Source organism: Scyliorhinus canicula, chromosome 3 (assembly GCF_902713615.1).
Source record: "Scyliorhinus canicula chromosome 3, sScyCan1.1, whole genome shotgun sequence".
In the NCBI taxonomy this organism is placed as follows: Eukaryota; Metazoa; Chordata; class Chondrichthyes; order Carcharhiniformes; family Scyliorhinidae; genus Scyliorhinus; species Scyliorhinus canicula.
Window position 1 is genome coordinate 267,858,119 of NC_052148.1, and position 19,111 is coordinate 267,877,229.

The 19,111-nt window shown below is 45.7% G+C and overlaps 1 protein-coding gene across 1 annotated transcript in view; it reads left to right on the top strand.

Moving 5' to 3' along the window:
• Positions 1–19,111, top strand: part of bmpr1ba (bone morphogenetic protein receptor, type IBa) — a 536,867-nt gene that overhangs the window by 166,977 nt on the left and 350,779 nt on the right. Inside the window, exon 2 of the mRNA XM_038792771.1 lies at positions 14,801–14,884. The gene's annotated coding sequence lies outside the window, so the exon portion shown is untranslated. The remainder of the gene's footprint in view (positions 1–14,800; positions 14,885–19,111) is intronic.

Here is a 19,111-nt window from a genome sequence, read left to right on the forward strand (position 1 = left end):
CATGAGAAAATTGATTCGACGATAATAGGAGACGGAGCCTTGTACAATAAATGTAAGTTCAGAATTCCAGAAGCTATTTCCTAGCGTGCCTGCCTGCCAGATCAACTCCTCCCCGCCGCTATCTATCCTCCCTCTGAGGCGATGGAGGGGAATGGAGATATAACAGTTGAAGAGTGTCACTACAAATGGCAAACGTTTCGATTGTGAACAGCTGAATAAGCAAATGCCAGAGCAGCATTCTGAATATTGGTCAGAGCAGGGGATTGGAGTTGTGTGATGTAATATAGTTTTGCAAAACATGGTTGTGACAGGCACAGAACTGATATCCATCTATTCATGTGTAATTTTCCGTGTACAAAACTTGGAATGGTTGTATTTGTGGTTTTAGCTGGAAGAGAGTTCCTTAGCATGGTTGTTTGGGGATTGAGGGGTCAGGATGTGCACCCTCTCCCCAAAAAACTCTAACCTATTGCTCTCCACCAGTCATAAAGCAACTGGATCAAGTTCGAGACTTTTATCAGGTTGCATTTTATGTTGCACTTTATGGCACATTCATTTCACTGTGCACCTCATTACAACACAGAACCTCATTGGATCATGAAGGCTTGTGTTGCAAGGCAGCATGTAATAATAACTCAAGATTAATGACAGCCAGCATCACTGGGGAGCTCTTAATGGAATGATGACAGACCGCTTGACTTCCAACCCTAAGTTGGTGAGAGTTTGAAGCAGAGAACTTACATGCAGTCCATCTCACTTAACCTCAGTTGGCGAGGTAATGTCAGACCCCCACCAGGCTGAAGTATCTATGCAGAGGAATAAAAGAAGCAGTTTGAACAATGCATGATTCGGAGATACAGGTTATCAAACCTCGGCAGTAGAGGTTGTTTCTATCAGTCTAGTAGCAATTCTTCAAAGGGCTCCAACCTGTATTTATGTGGATGAAGGCAGAGCAGAGCCTTGTGAGACATCCATTTATTGGGGTGCTCGCTGCCAGACTAGTGTGTGGCAGGCCCCGATCCCTGTGGGGGTTCGCCCTTAATACACAGTGCCTTGACAACACGGGGACACATTAAGAGGGATCTAGCCCTGAGGGTCAGGCAAATTGAACTCTGGATAGACCCCATTTCGAGTACTGCATTCAGCCCCTGGCACCACGCCTCTGAAGAACGTATTAGCCTTGAAAAGGGATCGGCACAGATTTATTAAATGAGACCTGGGTTAAAAGAGTTAAATTGAAAGGATAGACTGCATGGGCTATGTAAAACATCATTGCAGAAAAAGAAGACATTCTGTCAAAGTTTTTCATCTTGCACTTAGCGGGGCAATTCACAAGAATACCAATTGTGAAGGGAACAACAATTTATACTGCATGAAAAGAGATTGCTGATTATTTAGCAAGTGGACTGTGATTGGTAGTGGTGTTGCCATGGAGAATACACCGGGGAACAGTAAACTGAAACTGTATGGAAGATTAAATGGTGATCTAATTGAAGAATTACGGATGATTAGGGCAGTATGGTGGCATAGTGGTTAGCACAATTGCTTCACAGCTCCAGGGTCCCAGGTTTGATTCGTGGCTTAGGTCACTGTCTGTGCGGAGTCTGCATGTTCTCCCCATGTCTGCGTGGGTTTCCTCCGGATGCTCCGGTTTCCTCCCACAGTCCAAAGATGTGCGGGTTAGGTGGATTGGACATGATAAATTGCCCTTAGTGTCCAAAATTGCCCTTAGTGTTGGGTGGGGTTACTGGGTTATGGGGATAGGGTGGAGGTGTTGGCCTTGGGTAGGATGCTCTTTCCAAGAGCCAGTGCAGACTTGATGGGCTGAATGGCCTCCTTCTGCACTGTAAATTCTATTCTATTAGAGGTGGTAGATAGAGAGAAACCACGACCTCTATCAGAGAAAACAGTGGAGGGAGCATCAAACACAAGAGCTCCTCAAACTTAATTAATTATGGCGAATCTCAGGATGACCATGGAGGCTGCCATAGTAACCCCTTCGGCCCCCTCCAAAGAGGCGCTGGAACAAGAACACAGAACAAAGAAAAGTACAGCACGGGAACAGGCCCTTCGGCCCTCCAAGCCTGTGCCGACCATGCTGCCCATCGAAACCAAAATCTTCTGCACTTCCTGGGTCCGTATCCCTCTATTCTCATCCTATTCATGTATTTGTCAAGATGCCCCTTAAATGTCACTATCGTCCCTGCTTTCACCATCTCCTCTGGCAGTGAGTTCCTGGCACCCACTACCCTCTGTGTAAAAGACTTACCTCGTACATCTCCTCTAAACCTTGCCCCTCGCACCTTAAACCTATGCCCCCCCAGTAATTGACCCCTCTACCCTAGGGAAAAGCCTCTGACTATCCACTCTGTCTGTGCCCCTCATGATTTTGTGGACCTCTATCAGGTCGCCCCTCAACCTCCGTCGTTCCAGTGAGAACAAACCGAGTTTATTCAACCGCTCCTCATAGCTAATGCCCTCCATACCAGGCAACATCCTGGTAAATCTCTTCTGCACCCTCTCTAAAGCCTCCACATCCTTCTGGTAGTGTGGCGACCAGAATTGAACACTATACTCCAAGTGTGGCCTAACTAAGGTTCTATACAGCTGCAACATGACTTGCCAATTTTTATACTCCTGGCTTGAGACAATTCACACCTCTTTAACCTGGGGTTACCACTATCTCTGGATCTGTAATGATTTGATTATCCGCAAATGCTCGCATTCCAAGCATTGTCTGGCATCTTTGACTTTGTCTATATAAATGTTTCTGGAACATACCTCTCCATTCACCTGAGGAAGGAGCAGTGCTCCGAAAGCTCGTGTTTGAAACAAACCTGTTGGACTTTAACCTGGTGTTGTAAGACTTCTTACTGTTCTATGACCTCACCAGTTCTGTATCCACCTTGCCAGCTCACCCCGATCCCGTGTGACTTCACCTTTTGTACCAGTCTACCATGAGGGACATTATCAAAGGCCTTACTGAAGCCCATATAGACAACATCCACTGCCCTACCTGCATCAATCATCTTTGTGACCTCCTCGAAAAACTCTATCAAATTAGTGAGACACGACCTCCCCTTCACAAAACCGTGCTGCCTCTCGCTAATGAAAGAGGGCGGTTGGAGACACAGGAGGTGACAGTGTGGAAACTAGAAAAAATGGCCAGAAAAGAGTGAATGGGTTGCCTCACTAGATACAGAAGTGGCAAAGTTGGTTGCAGCCCAGAGAGCGCTCAAGGGGAAGGTGGAGGAGCAGGAAAATAGGTCCCGCCGCCAGAACCTCAAGATTGTCGGGCTACCTGAGGGCCTTGAGGGCAGAAACCCAGATGCTAGGGAAGCTGGTCAGGGAGAAAGCTGTCAGAAGCCCACAGAGGTGGACAGGGCCCACAGGTCGCTCCGACAAAGGCCCAAAACAGGAGGACCCCCGCAGGCAATCATCGCAAAGCACCACAGATTTCAGGACAAGGAGCAAATTGTGATCTGAGCAGGGAGCACAAAGTCCTGCAAATGGGAAAGGCATACGATCCGCATACATCAGAATATTAGGACTGACCTGGCCAAGTGACGCACTGAATTCAACAGGGTCAAGGCGGATCTATTTAAGAAAAGTGTGGTTTGTGAATGCTGCACCCGGAAAGACTCTGGGTGACATAATAATAATCTTTATTGTCACAAGTAAGCTCACATTAACATTGCAATGAAGTTACTGTGAAAATTCCCTCGTCACCACATTCTGGCACCTGCTCAGGTTTATGGAAGGAGAATTTAGAATGTCCAAATGATCTAACAGCATGTCTTTGGGGACTTGTGGGAGGAAACCGGAGCATCCGGAGGAAACCCACACAGATACTGGGAGAGCGTGCAGACTCCGCACAGACAGTGACCTAAGCCGGGAATTGAACCTGGGACCCTGGCGCTGTGAAGCCACAGTGCTAATCACTGTGCTACAATGCTGCCCTACAACAACGAGGAGTATTATTTCATTTGGAAAAGCGGGCTGGGAAGACAGCAATAAGGGACACACATGGACCACTGATAATGCTATTTCTTTTATTATTCTGTCTATCCATGGTGCTCTCTATAGAATAAACACCTGCATGTCCAATGGAAAAAAACTATAGCAGAGAGACACTGAAGTGAGAAAAGATGTGGGGGGGGGAGTAATCAAAAAATGGGGAATGTTAGGGGGGGGGGGGGGGGGGGGAGCCACCAGACTGGCAAACATGCGAGTACATGGATGTAAGAGGAGAGGGGCGGCCTTGGAGCTTCTTTCCAAAGAAGGGGAGACAAAACAGCACGGCTGGGGGGGGAGGTGGGTGAGGGGAACCCACAGGGACTTGGGGAGGAGGGGACAGGAGGGCGGGGATGCCCGGGGTGGGGGTGGGGAGAACAGCTGGGGGGAGAGAAGGGTAGACTGCTGGTTACAACAGGTTGCAGGTGAAGGTGGCCAGGACAAAGAAGACAACAGTGGCCATCTTGAATGGGCCCCAGACAAGGGGAAACCCCACCAGCTGCCATGTACGATGGGATTTGATCCCGTGTCCCCAGAGCTGGTTCTCTGGATTGTGAGTTAGTGGCATTCCTGCTGCACCACCATCTCCCCTGTTATTCCTATCTTCCAGATATTTAGCAATATGTGGCATGGCTACGACTGTGAACAGATTTCCATTCTCCCTGTGGAAATCTCTAACCCGGAGAGCAGTGGAAGCTGGATCATTGAGTAAATTGAAGGTTGAGCCAGACGGATTTTTAGCGGACAGGGGAGTTGAGCGTTATGGGGGGCCATGGTGGAAAGTGGAGTTAAGGCCACACTCCGATCAGCTATGATCTAACTGGATGGCAGAGCAGACTCAAGAGGCTACTAACTTACCCCTGCTCCTAGTTCTATGCTCTCGTGTTGTGTTCTTTTTTTTGCCCTTCTCCTACATGTCGCAAAGCTTTACAGATTATTTAGAGTAGGACAATAGACCTTTGGGCTGAACTGGTATTGCACATGAACCTCTTCCCACCCACCTCCATCTCACTCTATCAGCAAGTCCCTCTTTGCTTCTCCCCCAGTTTCCCCTTAAATGCATTGATGATTTTCGTCTTAAATAATCCTTCTGATGATTTCCACAATCATTCACTATCTGGGTAACTAGGTTTCTCCTGATTAATCCGTTGAATTTATCAGTCACTGCATCATATATATTTGTGACTCATCGTCCTGGTCTCCTCCGCCAGAGGAAACATCTTGCTGGAAAGGAAGAAGGTTCGTCGCCAGTGATGGAAACAGGAGATGACCCTGATTCAACAGGCGGCGGCACCCTGAGTTGAGATATTGCCATCAGTGACCAATTAAGAGGCCACGGGTGCCCAAGAGCTGCTGGCTCAATCAGCGGGTTGGATGCTCAGCAGCGCCATCTCTAGTGGTGGCCATTGCTGGGACTGCAGGGCCAGGGAGAGGGTGCCTCAATGACCCAGGAGCCCTTGAGGCCCATTGTGATAGGTTGAGGAAACTGGGACGTGGCAACCAGGCCCCAGAAATTGGGTGGCATCTTTGCTGCAAGGGCCGTCATTGCTGCCGGGTGCCCTTCCATCGGTCACCTGTCTGTTGTTCATCTGTAGTTGAAACATGAAAAAATGTACGCACTGAAGCAATGTCTGTGCCGGTCAAAAAAGAGGCATCCAGTGTAATCCTGATCCAGCTCTTTGGAATCTTTGTAGATTGCTGCACTTCAATCGACAGCTTTTTAAACATGCTGAGGGTTTTCTGCCTCACGATGGCCACCGTTGTCTTCTTTGTCCTGCCTTTAAGGCGGTGGGTTCCAGACCCCACCACCCTCCTGGGCGAAGGATTCCCCACTAATGCCTGACTATGTTTGGGATCGCACTTTCCAAAGGAATCATGTTGTTAGAGTCCCGCACTCATCACCCTGGTGCTGTGCTCGACTGCCCTTTTCCGTCAGATCCCTGACTTTGATCGATGGCTGGATGCATACGATCAATAAAATCCACAACAATAGTCGGAAACAGTGTGAGCGCTGTTACATCGAAAAGAAACGACTGATAAGCAATTTTGACAAGAGTGTAACATCCATGACAATGTCCTGACACCTCACACTAGTTTGATATGGCGGTTTGATACGGTACCCTTTGAAAAATGCCTTCTCCATTGCTCACTGCCAGCATCAAATTTCTGGTGTTGCTTGCAAGCTCTATTGACAGAGAAGATGATCTTTAATAATTAAACAGACGATGGTCTGTCTGAAGGAATCACAGCTAACAATAGAGGAGGATCTGGGACTTTGAGAGCCAGAAGAACCGTCAGATTTGAAGTACTTAAAGGGGAATTTCTTTGCAATCCTGCTCGGCGTGTCTTTAGGGCATAGAGTTTGTCCTGCTCCTGCTTTTTGCCGCTCCGGTCAAGTGATAATAATGAGTTGGAGTCACTGGCTTGAATCTCTGACCTGTCTTCATGTTGAGTGATAGTCTTCTGGGGAAGCAAAGCCTTTACAATTCACCCTAAAATGTTACCAAAATGATGATGAACCAGAATGAAGCCACTGTCCGGAAAGTGAAGGCTAGTGGAAAATGGCACATCTTCCAGAACAGTTCATCTTTGTTTTGCCGTAGCTATGGAGATAGTTGTTGGGATGATGGTAAACGTGGGCAGCCTGCATCTCTTGTTTACTTAGGTCGTCCCCATTATCCTGTATCAAAGGCAACAATGGAGGAGCAATCCTCATACTAACTACAGGCAATGCTAAAGGAACAATGTGACCTTATGGGATCCATTCCCAACTGGTGACAGTCTTTCTGTTCTTGAAAGCCCATCGAAGATCGATGAGCTTGGCACTAGATTGTAACCGATTGGAAAAACTCAAATCCTACTGTTTTATTTCATGGCTTGTTTGCCTAACATAACCGTTGCATATATTCCTTCCCAATCAGTTCCAGCGTACAAATTTTCTTTCGTTGACATGTATTTCCACTGTTTAATGTACTTGAAAGGACCTCTGCAATGTCAACGTTTGGGTGACTCTGTTGGACTGCCTTAAGGTGGAAAGAAATGAGCCTTACTGTACAGAGGATTCAATCAGGAATGGTGCGGTATCTGTGATTGGGGTTTCTTAATCAGCATCCTCCAAACTCGTCTCCTGTACCATAAAGAAGAACAAGGAGCATGGAAACACCATTATGTCCACGTTTTCTTCCAAGTCACCAGCATTCTTGACTCAGAAATATATCTCTGTTCCTTCGTCCTGGAACTCCCCCCTTAACAATACTGTGGGAGCAGCTTCACCATACAGGCTGCAGCGGATCAAGAAGGCAGTTCTGCGCTAGCTGCTCAAGGGCAATTAAGGAATAGGCAATAAATGTTTGTATGGCCAGCAATACTTGCATCCCATAAATGAATTAGAAAAAATAATTGCAAAATTAAGTGGTATTCTCACATCCCGCACCATTGCATCATTTCAGATTCCAGTAGCTGATCTAGCGCATGGCACTCCTTAAGATCTCTCAGCTATCAGCTGCAGTGGTTAAGACAGTAATTTATGATGCTAATTCTCTTCCCCATGACACAACTACAGCAGTCATCAGCTTTCCATTGGATTTTGCCGCTGGCGTTTTGGAGAGCGTGGGTAGCCTTCCAGCAGAACAGAAAGCGTTTTTATTCAGCGAATACAATGCTGAGCAACCTGCGGCCTGGGCACCTCATTCGGCCCATCAGGGTTCTGAGTGTGGCCCACAAGGCATTGGTTGAGTGCTGCCCGCAGGTAGTTTTTTTCCTACCCATTTGATTGAGGTGATTCGCTTGTAGAGTGAGCTACATGCTGATTGCTCACATTAACTGTGAGAGCCGTGAGCTCCCTCTGTGTCCAATGTGGAAGTATTTACATTTGGAGTTGATAGCAGTTTTATTCATCTATAGATGACTAAACCCAGAAACATAGATACAGACAATGTCAAAGATGCAATACGATACTTTGAATTATTGAATTCTGTTTCTGGAACCCACCTCTTCATTTACCTGAGGAAGGAGCTGCGCTCCGAAAGCTAGTGATTCGAAACAAACCTGTTGGACTTTAACCTGGTGTTGTAAGACTTCTTCTTGTGCTCACCCCAGTCCAACGCCGGCATCTCCACATCTTAAATATCTACAGAAGCTCTTACTGTCTATCATTATTTTTCGAGCTAGCTTTCTTTCATACTCTAGTTTTTCCCTTATCAAATTTTTTTTGTCTTTCTTTGATATTCTTTACATTATTTCCAGACTTCTGGGGCGGGATTCTCCGACCCCCTGCCGGGTCAGAGAATCACCAGGGGGCGGCGCTGGAGAATTGGCGGGGGCGGGAATCGCACCGCGCTGGTCGGCAGCCGCTCGCAGCGGCCACCCCGGTGATTCTCCGACCCGCAATGGGCCGAAGTCCCGCTCGTTCGATGCCAGTCCCGCCAGTGTAAATTGGAGTAGGTCCCTTACTGGCGGGACCGGGCTCCAGGGTGCTGGGTGATGCGCGGGGCACTCTGGCCCCGGGGGGTGCCCCCAGGGAGGCCTGGCCCACGATCGGGGCCCACCGATCCGCGGGCGGGCCTGTGCTCTGGGGGCACTCTTTTCCTACGCACCGGCAGTGTAAGCCTCCGCGATGGCCGACGCGTTATTTAATCCACCCCCCCCACGTCTGCAGCCGCTGACCCTCCCGCAAATGCGAGGACCAGTGCCGGCCGACAGAGTCGCTTCGGCTCTGGATGGCGCGGCGCCAAAGGCTTTCCACTCCAGCCGACGGGGCGTCAACCACTCCAGCCGACGGGGCGTCAACCACTCCAGCCGACGGGGCGTCAACCACTCCAGGGCGGGCCTAGCCCCTAAAGGTGCGGAGGATTCTGCACCTTTGGGGTGCCCGACGCCGAAGTGGTTCACGCCACTCCGTCCCACCGGGACCCTCCATCCCGCCGGGTACAGGAGAATCCTGCCCCAGACCTGCCACTCGCCTTTGCGCAAACATATGCCTTATCAATGAATCCTATCTCATTGCACCATACCAGGTCTCGTATAGTCTGTTCTTTGGGTTGGCTGCTGAACATGCTGTTCTAAGAAACTATCCCAGGGAGGTGGTGGTGGCAGTGGCATAGTGGTATTGTCACTGCACTAGAAATCCAGAGATCCAGGGAAATGCCCTGGGGACCCTGGTTCAAATCCCACCATCACACATGGTGGCAGCAGTGCTGTTCAATTCAATAGCATCTGGAATTAAAAGCCTAATGATGACCGTGAAACCTTTGCAGATCATCATAAAAACCCACCTGGCTCACTAATGTCCTTCAGAGAAAGAACATGAAGAGAATCTACCAGTTTGTTTGAATTTTTAAAAAAGGCATGTTGACTCTGACTGATCGAGGTGTTGCCATTTGCAATGCAGTAGGGAACAGTTGTTCCCCAGTCTTTTGTTTAATTGAAAAAGGTACTCTGGCGTGGGCATGTGATCTCTGCTTGCTTTCGGCAGATGAGCACATCCAGCTTGGAGCAAGCATAAAGGAGCCACATTGTGAGTCTGGCTGATAATTTTGCTTATTTTCCAAATAAGGTGTTGTGTTAGATCAATAATCATCCTTTATTGTGGCTTTTCACATACTGAGAATTTCAGACAGCCACGGTTTTGTGTTTGGGATGAGAATCACAATAAAACGGAAGGTCGATGTAATCCATTTAACATGCCTCTAACGCCTATTGCATTTCAATGTCTCTGTTTTCCATGTTCCTTTCTGTATAACAAAGGGATTTGTGAATTTCACACAGGCTGTGATTGTCCATCTGCAATTAGGTATTAGCCTGAATTTCAGGACTGTCTGGAGCTCCTGACTGCCGTATTGAATGATATGCTACAGCCATCTATATTCCTGCACTGAGAAGGGCATAATTAACTCAGTCATTTTTGGCCCTTGTCTGGACCATTGGCTCCTAGTTTCTCCATCAAGCCAGACGTCATCCAATCCCTTCATGTTTTTGGAAAGAAACATAAGCTTCGAGTTTCAGGCCTGTTACGTCCATATACTATACGAAATAAACAATAGCTCTTGTATAATTGATACTTACAAACCGTTTGAAATGTTTAGCAGTAAAATAAAATTGGTGAAAAGAGAGGCAGTTTGACGAAGCTTTTCATCCTTCACTTATCAGGAAACATTCAAGAATGCCAAATTTCAAATGATCACAACCATATATACTAGAGGAGAAAAGTATAAATTGTTGCGAACATTTAAAATTTGGCACTTCTCCTGATGAAATTACTCAAATTAGGCCTGCTTTCTCTAGAATTTAAAAGGTTGAGGGATGATCGGATCAAGGTCTTCAAGATATCAACAGGAAAAGACCGGGTGGATAATTGCTTCCACTGGTTGGAGATTCTGAAACGAGGGGGCATAGTCTAAACGTTAGGGCCTAACCATTCAACAGAGATGTTATAAAGGGCAAATTCTTGAGATTTTCCAGCATTTTCCCTTTCGTTTCAGATTCCAGCATCCACAGTAATGTGCTTTTATCCGGTGTTATAAAGGGTGGCAGAGGATTGGAGCTACCTTCCACTAATGGCACTTGATGCTAGATCAGTTGTTAATTTTAAATCTGCGATTGATAATTTTTTTGTCAAGCAAAGTGATTTTGAAAACTCACCACTATTCTTAGAATTCCCCCTATACCAAAATGGGCCGACATTCTAAATGGTGAGAACAGGGATTCTCACTCCCTGACTCCGATGCAGGCTTCGGTGGGTACTATTCAGGTCAAACTATATTTTCAAGTTATCCCCCGGTATAACCCATACCTTCACCAAAGATTTTATCTACTTACCACTTAGTAGCATCGATGTCCTGGGTCCTGCGTTGTTAAGTAAGTAAAGTAGACTTAGGAATAACCACTATTTCAGGTTAAATTAGGTTATTTTATTATTATATTTTTTCTTTTAAAAGCTGCAAACACTTTCTTTAAAGAAAGGTAAAACGATCTTGCATCTGGATCCTGCTGGTTGATTGAAGGGGCCTTCAGGCCCACCTTGACAATCAATCTTCTTTAAAGTCTGGTCTTCTTGAGATGTGTTTGCTGGTTAGCTTGGTTGCTGTGCCTTGTCGATTCATGTACTGAGCTATTAGAGCTGGCTCTGCTGGCTATCTCTCAGCAGATTCTGACTCCTGTTTAAATTCTAGTCTTCCTTAGATGTATAGCTGTTTAAGCTCGGCTGCTTGTCTTGTCTTTCCCGTGACCGAGCTGTGAGAGCTGAATATCCTTCTCTCCTCTCTCCTCTCTCTGAGTTCTCCCCTTTTCTTCTGGTTCTGCACCCTGGGTTTATATTCTCTTTCTAACAATTATTAAGTTTTTATTACCTTATTGTAAATTAACTTATTTCACTTTGATTGTTAAAAAGTATCTTTGATCTAAACATTTTAATACAACTAAGTATTCATTTTGGGCATAACCTCACCTCTCAGATCTGATTACATTGTCCTTTGTGATATTCAAAAAATGCTTTGGTTTCAAGAGGTGTTAATTTTAATTTCTGTCATTTGAATAGTTTAATTTTCCAATTGTCCCCAGCTCATAACTTTCCCTTTGATTTTGACTTTAAATTATGTTTCTCATAGATAGGTTGTCTCCAATTTTCCTTAATTTACTTGATGTTAGTAGAATTGCACACTTAGAATCCATCCTTTCCAGCTGTTTACTAAGAGAGTTAATTTCAATGAAGGTGTGAAACCTTTGCTTTTAACTGTATGCTAAAATTTCACTTGGTTATGACTTGAAAGACCTGCCTGTTTTAAACATTCATCACTTAATTCAATTGAAACTCTCATCCATGCTTTTCCAGATGCTTCCTAAGATACTTACATTCAATGAAGGTGTGAGCCATTGTTTTAGCTTATTACATGAAACCTGTGTGTTTGCTAAGCCTGCTTGTGAGAAAGAATCTACACTTGATAATCCTGCTCTTTGCAGCTGCTATTAACCTTTTGTGGGATCTTTCCCTGTATCCTCTCATGTTTCTCTCAGACCAGATATTGCCAGACTTCCATGTGTCAAATTACACATTTTTCTGTATTTTCAAGAACAAAAGGTATTACTGGATATAGGCCAAAGGCAGGTACATGGAGTTAGGCCACAGATCAGCCATGATCTCATTGATTGGTGGAGCAGGCTACAGAGGCTGAATGGTCTATGTTCCTGTGTTCTCAGCCAGATTCCAGAACCATCGGAATGGTGTCAGTTGCTCAAGCTCTCTAGCTCCACCCACAAGCTTAATCAATCAAGTACATTAAACCTAGACCAGTGTACAGACTAATGGAATGAAACGGAGATCAATTAAGCCATTGAACACCACAAATGCAACATGTAAAGCATCAGTAATATGTCCGTCTTTTCAACAATATTCAAGTTCTAGTTTACCAAGCAATTGTGCATAATACAAATTGGGCACGATTCTCCGCCGGCGGAATGCTCCATTTTGCCGGCGCCCGGGGGTTTCCCGACGGCATGGGGCTGTCCCACAATGGCAGCACGGTAGCATTGTGGTTAGCATAGTTGCTTCACAGCTCCAGGGTCCTCGGTTCGATTCCTGGCTTGGGTCACCGTCTGTGCGGAGTCTGCACGTTCTTCCCGTGTCTGCGTGGGTTTCCTCCGAGTGCTCTGGTTTCCTCCCACAGTTCAAAGATGTGGACACTGATTGGCCAGTGCATTGCCTTGGAGAATTCGCCAGGGAACTGTCGTCACCCGAGAATTTGTTTAATTTGAAAAAAAGCAACTTGACGCTGGTTGGTTGAGTAATTGCGATGGGGAAAGCACCAGGGAACAGGTGACCCCCATAACTTTTGTTTAATTGAAAACGGTACATTGTGTGGAGATGTTCTCTCTGCTTGCAGAGGACAGAGTCCTGCATATGAACATGTGTAGCTTCGATCAAGCCTAAATGAGCTACATTTGGAGCCTGATCGATAATCATAAATGTGTTGTTATCATAGTTCTTAGCACACTCAGGGTTGCTCAGTAGCTGCTGTCTAATTGTTGAATCACATCTAATGGTACTGTTTTCCTGGCATTAAAAATGCAAGGGAAAATAAACTTTCTTGAAAAAAATGTTAAGGGGAATGGATATTGAGCCAGTTTGTATATTCATGGCAACTAGTAATACTTACACAAAGTTATGAAAAGGAATTATCTTGGTTCCAATTCCATCTACACGTTTGCTGACGATACAACCATAGTGGGCCGGATCTCGAATAACGACGAGTCAGAATACAGGAGAGAGATAGAGAACCTAGCAGAACGGTGTAGCGACAACAATCTCTCCCTCAATGCCAGCAAAACTAAAGAGCTGGTCATTGACTTCAGGAAGCAAAGTACTGTACACACCCCTGTCAGCATCAATGGGGCGAGGTGGAGATGGTTAGCAGTTTCAAATTCCTAGGGGTGCACATCTCCAAAAATCTGTCCTGGTCCACTCACGTCGACGCTATCACCAAGAAAGCACAACAGCGCCTATACTTCCTCAGGAAACTAAGGAAATTTGGCATCTCCACGTTAACCCTTACCAACTTTTACAGATGCACCATAGAAAGCATCCTATCGGGCTGCATCACAGCCTGGTATGGCAACTGCTCGGCCCAGGACCGCAAGAAACTTCAGAGAGTTGTGAATACCGCCCAGTCCATCACAAGAAACTGCCTCCTATCCATTGACTCCATCTACACCTCCTGCTGCCTGGGGAAAGCGGGCAACATAATCAAAGATCCCTCCCACCCGGCTTACTCACTCTTCCAACTTCTTCGATTGGGCAGGAGATACAGAAGTCTGAGAACACGCACGGACAGATTCAAAAACAGCTTCCTCCCCACTGTCACCAGACTCCTAAATGACCCTCTTATTGACTGACCTCATTAACACTACACTCTGTATGCTTCATCCGATGCTTATGTAGTTACATTGTATATCTTGTGTTGCCCTATTATGTATTTTCTTTTATTCCCTTTTCTTCCCACGCACTTAATGATCTGTTGAGCTGCTCGCAGAAAAATACTTTTCACTGTACCTCGGTACACGTGACAATAAACAAATCCAATCCAATCCAATTTTTTGACACGAGGATGAGATGTGGACGATGCGTTGAAGGTTTTGAAAAGTGAATTACATCACAGCATCTCACTTATCAGCAGAAGGGGGGGAAAAAATCATTCTTGAACAATTGTACAGAGGCAATGGTTGCTCGCTAAGAACAAATTGTACCTTAATTCTCGAACAAAACAGAAAGATTGTAAAACACAAATTCTGAATTCAGTGTCCACCAGGATGGAAAGCTACATAAAACTTGTTTACCGACTGTAAAATATCTCACCCTTAACCACAAGCTATTAAAGATCGTGCAGCACTGTAATTTTAATTGTGCTGTAGTGTGTATTCTCGCAGAGGGACTGGGGGATACTTTCTAATCAATCATCTCATTACCGTAAGTGCCGCCATGCTTCATGAACTCATTTCAGAGCAATTTGAGTGTGACCTTGTTGTCAGGGAACAATTCTACAAATATTTGAGGTTTACGCTGAGTACAGAGACAATGATGTTTACAGAATGACCTCTCACAACTGCGGAACAATGGCTGTTCATTCACACTGGTCTTGCAATACCTATGAGTAGATTTGCTGTTGGCTCATGTCCTAGTTAGGTTACCAGCGTGGAGGAAAAATGTCGAGTTACAGGTGAAGACAGTTGTTAAGAACCGTTAAGAAGAGCTTTCACTTTACATTTTGCCCATCTATGTATTTATTGTTTTGAACAGATCCCACCGTGGCTGAAATTGTTCCCGTTCGCCTTGAGGAAAAGTGACTTCAGTTGCACCAATCTGAAAAACAAAATTTAGCAGGTAAGGATTTCAGTTTTAAGTCAGCAAGTACGGAGGTTATTTAGAGAATTTAGTTTTTTGCACAGCCATTTGTTTCTCAGTCTTTTTTTCAATGTATTTTATTACAAACATGTATCAAAACAGGTTACAGCAAATAAACACCCCGGGAAACATACTTCCCAACAATCAACTATACAGCCTGTACAGATTTCTACCTCCCCCCACCCCTCTGCGATGAACAGCTCCTCAAACACGGTCACAAACATCCCCCACCTTTTGTCAAACCCCCCCTGCTGAGCCTCTTTACTCATACTTCATCTTCTCTAGTCGTACAGGTCACCCAACCAAGCCGCTACCCCCCCGGTGGCGATGCCGACCGCCACTCCTGCAAAATTCACCGCCGTGCAATCAGAGAGGCGAAGGCCAAGACATCGGCCTTCCTCCTCCCCATGAGCTCCGGCTTCTCTGAAACCCCAAATATCCTCGACAAAGGGTCCGGGTGCACCTCCTCCTCCACTATCCTGGCTAAGACCACAAATACTCCCGCCCAGAATCTTCCCAATTTTCCGCTACCCCAAAACATGTGCGTGTGATTTGCTGGCCCCCGCCCATACCTCTCACACTCATCTGCTACCCCCTGAAAGAACCCACTCATTCTCACCCTGTGCACCATCCTAAACTGTATCAGGCTCATCCTTGCCCAAGAGGAGGTCTCGGTTTCTCAGTCTTTAGCACGGGTGTGATAACTACCACTGTAGCTGAGGCTGTGGTTTGCAGAAGAAGGGTGGTTGGAATTGAACAAAAGCTTGTATTTGAATAGTGGCTTCTATATGATAAAATGTCCTGTGGCACTTCACCAGAGTTGGACACCGAACACGTAAGAGAATCGGACAGGTAATCAAAAGCTTGGTCAAAGAGGCAGGTGGCAGAGGAGAGAGAGAGGGGAGAGAGACAGAGAATTTCAGAGAGGGAACAGCAGAAATGTGGGGGCAGATTCCAAAGATGTTCATTATTAACCTGGGGTTCAGGAGGGTGTGCATAAATGTTCCTCCCAGAATGTTAAATGGATGAGGAAGATTGCGTGACAAGACAGCTAACTCATGGCCTGTGGGGAAGGCTTGATCAGCTCGGGGGCCTTTGCTTTTCTGTTCTTTAGCCCGTTCTTCTTGTCAGTGATTTGAAACATGAACATTCCCCAGGCTTTTTCATTCTCGATACGCACAAATGTTCTGTCTGTTGGAATAACAATAGAATTGTCCAGGTCACTGAACCGTGCACAATTGGAACATTATGTTTCTTGGCGTCTCAAAGCGAAACAGGCCTCAGTTTTGTCAAGGGCCGTTCCAAAACTCTCGAGTCAGAATTCACCTGATGCTGAAAACGTAAGCTATTTTTCTTGCTGCTTAAATAAAGGAGATGTTTACATCGAGGCCGGAATTCTCTGGCGGTTCGCTGGCGACCAGATTCCCTGGCCCCGCCAGCAGCCCACCCCGTCCTGCGGGTTTCCCGACCGTGTGGGGTGGGTTCAATGGGAAATCTCATTGACCAGCGACGGGAAGAGAGGATCCTGCCACCAGCGAATGGCGCACTGCCGAGGAACTCGCAGCTGGTGGACTGGAGCATGCCCAAAGTTTGAAATGTTGTCGCAGTCTCTGCCTCCTGCCTTGTAACAGTTAGTTCCCTGTTAATTTAGGTATTTGAACCCATGACATGTTCTTGCACATGCTGCAGGTACCCTCCACAGTCCAGCTGCCCTTTCTCTCTGGTTGAGCGGTCAATGTCGAGGGATACCTTTTCAAATTGGCATTAACCTTCAGCGGCTTAGGACCTCCTTATCTCTGTGTATTCCTCCAGCTGAAAAACAGTCAGATCTTTGCGCTCTGTGGTATTCTTTGTGAGTCTTGTTATCAGGATGAATGTCGTAGTGTTCACAAAGACCACAGAAGCTAAGTTCATTAACGAAACTAACATTTATTTATGCTACTTATCAAAGCTTGACCACTTACTCCTACAGCAACAATAATCTAGTAATCTACAACCTGCACTCTAATACCATTAGTCTCCACACTCTATCTATAACTGTACTCTGAGCTCTCTCACTGCTCCTCTGCTCTGCTTTCCCAGCTTTCTCCCAGAAGACGGTGAATCAGTGCTTCATGTAGTCCTGCAACTAGCTCCATCTAGTGGTTTATTTTGATATAACATTAACCCTTTGTATTCTGAACATTCCCCATAATGTCACACGCTCTTCCAGTTCAGGCCACCTGCGCGCTGTTGCCGAGAGATGTTTTTCTGACTTGAGAATTATGTCAGTTTCTGATTTAAAAGATGCAATATGAATGAAGTGAATATAAAACAATACCCTAACTCCCATCAAGCCATGTTCACCTCTCACTGCTATGCTCACTGAGAGCTCCCATTCTTGGATATTAATAATTTTACCCTTGTTTTGAAGTTCCTCCATGTTCTCACTCCTGTTTGTGTCTGTAATCCCCTCCGTTCCGAAAAGCCTCAGAGATATCTATGTTAATCTAACTCTGGGCTCTTGAGAATCCCTGATTTGCTCCACCATCGATGGCCATGGCTTCAATTTCCTAGGCCGGCACTCTGGAATTCTCTCCCTGAACATTTCCGCCTCTCGAAGTCCTTCTCCACCTTTAAGACGTTCCTTAAAATATGTGTATATGTTTGGTCACCTGCCCTGATAGCTCCTTATGTGGCTTGGTGTCAAGTTTTGCTTGATAATCACTCCCGTGAAATGCCTTGGGATGTTTTACGATGTGAGAGGTGCTGTATCAATAGGGAATGGACAATAAATGCAGGCCTAGCCAGCGATGCTGACATCTCATAAATGAATTTTTAAAAATGCACATTGCTATTGAATGCAAACACTGTTGTTGATCCTTCCTGGCACATCATTAATAATACTGCATGCGATACCAATAACTAAGTTAGTGATGGGAAGAGGAAATGATAGAAGTGTTTCCTGTGCGTGGAGCTGAGTGTGCTAGAAACTGGATCGAGATGGGCCAGAATCGTTTTACTATCATAGAGTCTCTGAAAGGACTGAAGGAACCTATCACACATCCACTCTATAGTCCCACACATTATGGTGGGACCGAAAAGTATGTCACTTCAAAAGAAAAACTTGCATTTATGGAGCACCTTTCACATCCATCGGCGGTCCCAAAGTGCTTACAACCAATGGCTGACTTGTGATGCAGAGCGAGGCCAACAGCGTGGGTTCAATTCCCGTACCGGCTGCGGTTATTCATGAAGGCCCCGCCTTCTCAACCTTGCCCGTTGCCTGAGGTGTTTTGACCCTCATGTTGAACTACCACTAGTCAATTCTCCGGGGAAAGCAGCCTCTGGTCATCAGGGACTGTGGTTAAGAGGATTGCACAATTTATCTAGCTCCATTACTCCGCAGGTCACACTATTAGTTGAAAAGTTTAATTCCCTCACAAAAATGGCCAATTATTTACCTTTGCTACCATTAGACTCGATTAAAAGATACTTTAACTAACGTCTTTTAATACATTCTGAATTATTGATTTATTAGAAAACAAAACCTTATAAAAATAATTTGCAAGAATTGGCTACCACAATTGTAGCCTGGAACGATAGCTATCTATCCCTTTTAAAAAGACCCTAGCATTCACACATGCAGGCATGCACACACGCATACAGACATACAAAGGACAAACAGATCGGGTCTCTGTAGAGATGGACTTTGGAGGACAGGTTTTACAAAATGAAAGATAAAGTTTGCAGGGTTTTGATGCTGTTGATCCGGATCTCCCTCATGTGACGTCCGGCCGCTGGTCACAGTGAATGTCTGGGGATTCGGCACAGAGGCGAATATAGAGCTCCGACACAGATGAGGATTCTCTGGCTGCAAGTTGATAACAACATCTGTCATTTCAGACAATATAGGGAGAGAGCAAGTTTGGGCATTCTTCCTTTTTATTCACCAAAATTCAATTCAAAACAACAGGGTCAAGGCTTAAAGCTCCTCTCCCGGGGGACTTCCAGTCAAACTTTGCCTTTAATCCAATTTTGTTCCCATCAATTAAAATAATGGCAGTTCAAATAAACAGACAGCTCTCCCCTGCCTCTCCAGTGCCATCTCAGGTAGCTGAAATCATGTGATCTCTGAGAAAAGGCATGCTAGTTGACGGCCCAGGGTGAACTTATGACCTTCTTTGAAAAAAAATCCAAAGTGTCCAAATAATACTCCCGTGTTTC